Below are 9,658 nucleotides of genomic sequence, written 5' to 3'. Positions count from 1 at the left end.
AAGTGTAAAGCTTATGATCTCGACTTTGGGTTCTAAATTACCACAAGGGTTAATGCTCGTGACACGAATCGTGGGTAATCGATTATATTCCTAATTATTCCCCCCTGGTGAAAATGTAAGGAGAGCAGTGTAGTTCCCTGGGCTACATGGGGTCAATGTCTCTGTAGTCATTGATTAAAAATGACATCTTTCAACATGCCCTCTGGTGGTATGTGGAAGGATGAGAGAAGTTATCTGCAACCTATTACTCGTAAGTACTCGGCCGTCCTGAGCTGAGGGAGTGCTTCCAATAGTTCGTTATTAAAGTTGAGTTTATGTTCCTGTTAGAAAATGCTGCAGCAATTACAAGTTGGAGGCTGACCCATTTGGGGCCCATTTAGATTGAGAAGGGAAAGTAATGTGTCCAAGGCAATCACTGCCGTGCTAATTAACGCTGTGCTACAGGAGTTTGGGGACAACGGGTGCTGCCAATGAGGTATGTGAAATCTAATGTGCAGTGCCCGGGAGTACAAGCTTGCTGTCCGTCATCCATCGGATAAAAAGATTTGAGGACCACCAGAGATTAACAGTGGGAGGGAGAAGTTAATGTGACTGGTACTACCCCCCAGGGCCGCCAACAGAAATCATGGGAACCAGAACAAATGAAAGGAGCAGGCCCCCCCTCCCCAACCCATAGCGCACCTATCACGGAAAAATTTTTTGTTAGCGTACAACTTTTACTTGACTGTGTTCTTATTGTAATACGGAAAAAAACATTACAATGCGATCTGTTTATTTTAATATTTTCAAAAGACAAAGATACCCCATGCTACATCCAAGGTGACAAAAGGCCTGGGGGGGTTCAGTATGGACCTAAGGGGTAAAGTACAGTATCGGACTAAAATGAATTACTGTATTTCTCTTTAACCGGTCCGCGGTGGGGCCTTCAATCGGTCAGCGAGGGGGCTTTCAACCAGCCTGGAGGGGGGAGCCTTCAATCGGTCAGCGAGGGGTCTTTCAACCAGCCCGGAGGGGGGAGCCTTCAATCAGCCCGTGCTTCAACAGACTGGGGGAGCCTTCAACCGGCCGGAGGGGGGCTTCAATTGGCAGGTGGTGGGGCTGACTGACTGCCTAGGTAGGTGGGTGGGTAGGTTACAGACTGCCTGGGTGGGTAGGTGACAGACTGCCTTGGTCGGTTACTGACTGCTTGGTTGGGTGGGTTACTGACTGCCTGGGTGGGTGACTTCCTTACTGAGTGGGTGACTGACTTTCTGTCTGGGTGGGTGACTGCCTAGGTGGGTGAGCTACTGCCTGTGACTGCCTGGGTGGATGACTGACTTCCTGGGTGGGTAACTGACTGCCTGCCTGCCAGGGTGGGTGACTGACTGCCTGGGTGGGTGACTGACCTTGATCAGGTGGGTGGGGGCTGCTTCCTTGCCTCGCTTCCCCCCCTGTCCCTGATCCCCGCGGCTGCTGCCCGGGGTGGGAGGTAGGCTCGGGGTGGGAGGTAGGATCGGGGGAGTGGGAGGTAGGCGGGGGGGGCACTGGTAGGCTAATTCCCCTCCCCCCAGCAGCATCTATTTTATCTCCCCCCGCAGCATCTAGTTTTCCCCCCCCCCCCGCAGCATCTAGTCCTCCCCCCCGGCAGTAACTAGTTCACCTCCCGCAGCATCTAGTCCCTCCCTCCCCTCGGCAGCATCTAGTTCCCCGGTCCCCGCGGCTGCTGCCCGGGGCAGGAGGCTGGCGCCTGGAAGTTGGGTTGGCGGGCGCACCACGGCGCTTCCCCTCGGTCCCACGTTGGGAGCTGAAGGAGCGGGTCCACGTGGCTGCTGCTGCTCGGGGCGGGAGGAACAAGCCCGGACACCCTGCACATGAGCACCGAGACATCTGCTCTGCGCATGGGGATCGCCGGCATGTTTTTTTTTTTCCTGATTATTATTTTTTTTAACACTAGAACTATCGTGCAGGGGGCCCTGACTCAGGGGGCCCGGGACATCAACCCCGGCAGACCCCCCCTGTTGGCGGGCCTGCTACCACCTACATGAGTGTGGTCCCTTGGCCTGAAGAAAGGGGCAACACTTTTGAGGACTGTCTTATAACTGCACATTAGATAACGACTATAGAAACTATCCAAAGCTTTTGTTTACCATAGAAAAGTGCGAAAAAATTATATAAAAATACCAATACATATTTTATTTTTTAAAGGTCATAAAACAGAAAATATATTCCGGCGTCTACAAAAAGTCCAAATAATGGATAGTAAATTATAACCATTAACCAGACGCAATGCCCAGTTCGAATGACCTGGAGCCTCCAGATATATCTTGAAAGTCGTCTCACGATATGTGAAGATAAACACAATAAATAATCATAGTGTATACCTGTAAACTATTGTTGATTAAACAATACAAACATAAACAAATAAAACATATACTAAACAAACAGTGAAACTTTAAACAAACCCAAACAAAAAACACCTAAAAAAAACTAATTTAATATTGGTATAGAGCTATATAAAAATATATTTAAAAAAGACAAATGTCTACAGATCTGGGAGTACTGACTCAGTACAGTATGCAAGTCACTGGGTACTTTACTAAAATACTATTTCCCCTTCCCCTGCAAAACTCACATTTCAGTGTCTGGATGGTGAATTGGTATCCTTAACAAGCTTGGCAAATTGTGACTGAGCCAGCGGCGGATTTCACAATCCGTCACCCCTAGGCTCCTGTGTGGCTGCCTCTTTTCTACCGCCCTCCTGCTCCTTTGGCATCCCAGCGTCAAGTGATGCCATGGCCATGAGACGCCGTGTGACGCCACGTTCGTGACGTCCACGGCGTCATTGGATGCAGGGATTCCAAAGGAGCAGGAGGGCGGCAGCAAGGAGGCGTCCGACACAGGCAAGTGCATTCCCATTAGGCCCAAGAGTGCGGAAAAAGCATTCCAGCCACGACCACTACGTTCTCTTTTCAGAACTTGGCCCCGAAAACTGGGACTTTGAAAATTTCTCGCCTTGAAATCTCTGAAGCCGGCTCGCTGGTATTTCTTCAAGAGCATCTTTTGGTGATTTAGAATTTCGAACTTGGCGCTCAACATCTCAGAGAATCTCTCGTCCTGATTGGCTGCTGGGTTTCTTACAGTATTTCAACCTAATTCATGAAATACTCCAGCCAATCCGAGTGTGGGTGAAATCCTTACCAGCCAATCGGAGCATTGCCAGTCTATCTAAGCTGGGCAAGCACGGATTTGGATTCTGACAAGGGCATGCGCCAACTTGGCACCTCTGCCACATGTCAGTCAGAAGCCACCCGTTGAGTTAGGCTCCTCACAGTCTGGCTCAGGGCAAATGGTGTTCAGGGACCGCCATTCATCCCAGTACGTGGGTACTTGAGCATAACTCTGGTGCCCAAATGGCTTTCACACCTTGGCAACCTCTGAGACTTTCGTGTCCGGGACCCGAGCAGACTTGATGGCACCAAGCTTGGTAGCCAAATGGTCTCTCGGAACCACAGACCTGGAAATCCCCAGCTCATATAGTGTGCATAAACATTTCCCCTTACACACAATGTTGACAAAGATATTTTCATATTTTCTTCTAAGTCCTTTAGTTACAGGGATTGACTCAAAAAGATGCGCATGTTCATTTTCAGCAGCCCTAGCCCTTCCTATAATGAAAACTGTTTCTAACTAGAACGAAATAACACTTACGTTCATTTTCAGGGCTACATTCAAAATACATTGAACTGGACTTAGACTTAAACCTATCCTCGCAACCTTATGGATGGTTGGAGCTCCCCAGAACCCCTATACCGGGTCTGGTGATCTGGGCATATACTGGGGGACCCCCACTAACTTAGGGACCCCAGACTGTACAAGGGATACACATATCTATATGCCCCCATTTACCTTTCTGGTCTGTGCTGTAGCAGGGAAACCTGGCGTAACTGTTTTCAAGGGAGGATTTTGACCGGGGTGATGTGCCAGATGTCCCCGGGAATCTGACCTGATTGGCGGATACATTTTTGGGGTGACCAGCAACTCTTGGCCCCTTCTACCCTCTCAATCTCCACTGGTTAGCACTCCTGGAAAGGTACAACACATAACTTCTTTATTGTCATACAATCACATGCATTTCATGTACAACAAACAGGTTCATGAGCTAACACTCTAAACCCCCAAATATGGATCATAGGTAACCAGTCGGGCATAATACCTTTATTAATGGCCTGGTTACCCCCTACCGTCACAGGGAGCTACCCCGTGCCTGTGCACCTAAAGACAGAGAGGCGCATTGATGCGGCAGCATTTTGAAAATACAGCAATTTTTGTATTTTCAGGCGGCTGCCAGATGATGTCAGCGTGAGCTGGGTCAGCCAATAAGGGCGAACCAGATTCGTGATGCGTCCGCCATGCCCCTGCCACACGTCTACGATCTCCTGCAGCCAAGTTCACAATCGCTTGGGCTGCAGGAGGGCGCTCAGTGGCACGCTCGTTCCCACACGGCTGCGCAGGGACCATAATCTCCGCCTAATGCCTGCTGCTCTGATGCCTGCTCCTACACAAGGAACTGTATGTGGCTCAGAGAGAACTGAAACAATTTTCCCGTGCTGTGCAGTTGCTTGCAGGTCCGCCCATTCCGATGTCTCCTACAATTCAGGCTGAGGGGAGGCAGCAAGCCTGAGTGCTGTGTCTGTGACGTCAGCATGCAGGGAAAATCTGCCTCCCCAAATTCTGCCACGTGGGCCTATTGGGCCTAATGGAATATCTAACACCGAGGATACCAATGTCTGTATTTACTAAGCAGTGCTTTTCAATAGGATACTTTCCAGCTCTGGTAGTCACCTCTCACCTTAAGGGTAAGGTCAGGAGGTTTTAGGGTAAGGTCTTAGGGGGATTTAGGGTAGGGAGTTTAGGCACTTATCTTAGCAGAAAAGTGGCCGGCAGCTTCCGGCAGAAGGGTGAATCAAGGCGAAGGGCCATTTGAACACAGTGAAACGATCGTGACCACATGTCCAAGACCGTTACACCTTAACCTCTTACATCTGATTTCTAAAGCAAACATGAATAAGTAAATAAAATGAAAACATAGCCCACTGATACCATGGCTCACCTGCCCAACTGTCCTATTGCTTTTACTTCAGTCATGTCCTATGGCAGTCCTATGCCTTTACTTCAGTCATACCCCAGCTCCGGTGGCAAACATACTCAGGGAGTAGGTATCCTCTCCTAGCTGCACTTTTCAAGTCATATCTCCTTGCCTTGCCTTCTTTTTTTATAACTGTTTGTCTCTTCTCTCCTGTCTTTCAGTGTGTTGCTGTCATATCTCACCTGGGCTTACCTTTGAGTTTTCCGTTATCTTTGCTGCCTGGTCCCAGGGACAGATTAATCAGTAGGCAACTTTCTCTCTTGTCACTCCCCGCTCTCTCCCATTTTTGTGATGTTAACATTCCTATCAAGAACCCCAACTCCTCAGCTGTTTCTAAATTCCTCTCTTTAACCTTGTCCTTTGGTCCCACCCATCGAAATGGTCACAAACTTGACCTGGTCTTCTCTCGTGCCAGCTCTCTCTACCTTCTTCACACCATATCCTATCTCTGATCACCTTTCACCCCTCCCCTCTTTTCCTTCTGCCCCCCTTTATCCTATCCTCCTGCATGCACTTTTCTAATCTAAAATCAATGGACCTTTTTTGGCTCTCTACAACTCTACGACCCTTTCTCTTTCTGCTTCACTCACCTGCCAGGACTTAGCGACCTCCAAATATAAAAGCTCCCTTTTATGAGCCATTGACCAGGTCACTCCAGCTACAACTCACTGCCACCCCCTTATTAGAATCAACCGTGGCCCACTAGTAATACCTCCAAAAGGGCTCCCATAATGTTGAATGTAACTGGAGGAAATCACACTCCCAATTCCCTGCAAATTAATTATCTTTTAATACAATGCTGCCCTCTATCTAAGCAACCTTGTTTCTCCGGTCTTATATCTACTCTGTCCTCCAATCCTCAATGCTTGTTCTCTACTGTTCTACTTTTTCTCTGCCCACCCTCACCGCCTGCCCCCTCTGCAATCAAAGCTCAATATTAAGTACTCTTTTACCTTTTAAGTACTGCACAATCTCCCTTCTTCCATTTGCTTTTAAACTACTTGATTTTCTGGTTTATTAACGCATGACATGCTTTCTTTCCTCCATCTCCATAATTGATGCATTGTGATCTTGATTTAGTTGTAACCACACCACAGAGATTGCTCTTCCAAAAGTTGGCAAAGATCTTCTCTAAAAACAGAAAGCTTTGCTTACTAAACGTACTGCACCTCTCGGCTGCCTTTGATACTGTCGACCACCCTCTCCCACTCCATCCTCTCCATTCAACTGTGCTTCGGGGCACTGTCCTCCCTTTGTTCTCTTCCTATCGATTAACCTATCAACCTTCAGTCCATCCTAAATGCTGCTGCCAGGGTGGCAAAATTTTGGGGCAGCAAAAATGTTAGCCCCTATATACTTTTGCCGCACTCTCTGGCCTATCGGACCGGGTGGAAAGTCACTTAGCTGTTGCGGCTGCCTCCTTACCAGTCACCATCCTTCTCCTTCTGAACCACAGTTTCGAATGATGCCGCGAACTTCACCAACGTGACGTCACACAGTGTCTCATTGCTATGGCAACGCGACGTTGCAGAGTCAAATAACGTCATGACGTTCATTGCATCATTTGAGCCTGCGGTTCAGAAGGAGGAGGGGGGTGGCAACAAGGAGACGGCCGTAACTGCTAAGTGCCTAGGGCCAGCGGATTTTCAAATCTGCTACTGCTCCCACACATAGTCTCTGCTTTGCTTATGACCTATAGTTCTCCTCTTTTCATTACTTCCTGTTATTCCCATCTCCAATACTTCTCCAGGGATGCACCCCAACTGTGGCACTTCTTACCCTGCACAAACACCCAAACCATACATGCTAATAAAAATCTCCCTTACAACCCACCTCTTTAAAGAGGCCTACCCAGCTCCTGGCAAATAGTAACGGTGAATGATAAATGGGGCTCACAATCACATGCATGCTCTGATGAAAAGCTCAATAAGTGTTTAAATGTCCATAATGAATAAGTCCACATATAAAACAATCCAGGGGAGATAGAGACCTAATGGTGTCCACTTGACAACCACAATAAATGGCCTTTATTGATTTATTCCCAGGAGATGGATAAATGTATAAAGGAGCACTAGCATAGGGTAAATATATCTGGGCTGTTGCCCATTACCTGCCAGTATTGCTCCAGGACAAGCCAATCACTCCAAGGCATGCAGTCCTCAAGGCTAAGTACAGAAGATTCAATTGGAGACAGAAGTACAGCCAAGATCCCCGTAAAAGAATTAAAAATTCCATGGCAACTCCAGATATCAATGAAAAAATTATTCCAAATTAGCTCACAATAAAGGTGAAAAAACGCAACTACGCGTTTCGTCCAAATGGACTTGACAAAATAATATTGCTGAAATGAATATACTGTTGATATTACTGAAAAGGACTTGGGGGGGGGGTCTATGGCGAGGAAATTGTTAGCAGTGTTTGGAATCCATTTTGTCTTTGTATGTTTTATACAGTATGTCAGTATGCATGTTGTTGCAAGAATTAACTTGGCTCCACAGGGGGGTCTACGGACTGTGCCTTGTTGCCCAAACACTCAAGTGTTGTGGTCAGCTAAAAGAACAAGTTCAGGTTAGATGAATTGATCTTTGGAGCCAGTCTTGGATAGATAAGATGACCTGTAACTTAATTGGTTTAGAAGAGTATTATCCCCTCGTGTACAGGGAATGCATTGTGTGATGTCATTATATTTCTGCCTAGTAACCTATTTTAAAGAAAGGAATTTAAATGTATATAAAGCCTGATTGGGCCCTCCCCTGGCAGAGAGTCTCATTGACTTTTGTGGGTATGATCATACTCTGTGCTGTACTATGCAATAAACTATTCATTATCTACGAACCCGTGTTTGTGAGTTTGCAAACAACGACAGACTTTATCAAGGTTTCATTGAAATCTGGAGTTGCCCTGGAATTTTTTATTCTGTTACATGGACCTTGACTCCTGTCTCCAATTGAATCTCCAGCTCCTGGCAAGCCTATAGTAGAGATGGGTGTATTTTTCTTGTGGATTTGGATCTACTGCGTATCAGGCATTTTTTTGGTCTGCAGATTTCCGCAAATCAATCTCAAAAAGGGCGATTCATCTTTCCGGATTTTTTTTTCCCCACCTCTGACAGTCCATTCCGCGGATTCTGCAATCCGCTGGAGGATTCTAAGTGTACACTCTGCGGATTTCTGTAATCCAATGGAGGATTTTAAGAGTAATATCCGCGGATTCCCAAATCTTTTAAAAATCTTCCAACGGATTGCGAAATCCATGGATATTACTCTTAAAATACTCCATTGGATTGCGAAATCCGTGGATCCAATGGTGGTTTTTGATTAATCCGCATGGATTGAAACGGAAACAATCCACCAATGGATTTTGCACAGCGGAACGGATTTTGAATGGTAAGCGCTGGAAATTCCGTGAAACGGATTTTGATAGTTTCGACCATCTCTATTTATACCCTCATTGTTCTTGTGTCCTCACTCTCCTACTCCCATTGACATTATTGATGCATTTACTCTCCCACAAGTTGTGGTTGTTTTATTGGCACTAGATTCTTAAGGATCTATTTACTGAAGTCTAACAGCTGCAAAACTGGGTCAAAACCAGTGCAAAACAACATCATGTTTATCAAAGAAGAAATCCCACTGAAAGTAGTGGGAGATTTTCTGTTCCACTCATTTGAACTGATTTTGCTCCTGCTGTGCAGCGTGGTGACTTTAGTAATTAACCCTATTGAACTCACTTAAGTATTGACGCTCCTATTCTTGGATTAAAAAAAAAACTACTTGAAATAAAATTCCAATATGGGCTCCCAAAAGGCTAGCATCACTACTGAATGTTTTTGTTTTATGACAACCAACTTGTCTCCATTAATTGTGCATGATGTTAAAGAATATATAGGAGATGGAGAGGAACAAGTAGGAGATGTATCAACATCTGTTTAAAAATGTTTGATACAAGCACAAGGGGACAGTATAGGGCTAGGAAACAACACCTTAAATTGAAGAGTGTTTTGAAGATTAAATATGCAAAAGTGCACTCACGGGAGACCAAACATTGTCGTACATTTCTGTTTACTTTGGTTACATTTACTTTAATTTATCTTGCTCTTCCATGTACCCCAGCATAAAAAAAATACATGATAGACAAACCTTAGATGCAAAGAGAGCATTGATTCCAGTAGATGGCATTCACTGTAAAGCAGCTCCATAATTGTGTGCTTTGGTTTATTCATATTATACTTTTATATCATTTTAATGTCAATGTAAATTAATAGTGTAATTAACGTAAATGTCAATTATTGATATTTAAATAAATAGATGTGAAAAAAACGAAAAGGAAGAAAGGCACAATCCTTGTTTTAGTAAAAAAAGTATAGATATATTGTGGGCTCCAATTCATATTTACATATCAGTAATGATTCTACAGCATCAGAAGGAAAAAGGAGTAAGGCGGGAGACTGTGCCGCTTTGCATATGTCCTGGGGAGTCCCTGATAGCTACGCCACTGTTAATTTTATTTTTGGGGCGCAAATTTAAAGTTTTG

This window comes from Ascaphus truei, chromosome 1 (assembly GCF_040206685.1).
Source record: "Ascaphus truei isolate aAscTru1 chromosome 1, aAscTru1.hap1, whole genome shotgun sequence".
NCBI lineage: Eukaryota > Metazoa > Chordata > Amphibia > Anura > Ascaphidae > Ascaphus > Ascaphus truei.
The sequence above is the reverse complement of the archived record's forward strand: the minus strand, read 5'-3'. Positions refer to the sequence as shown.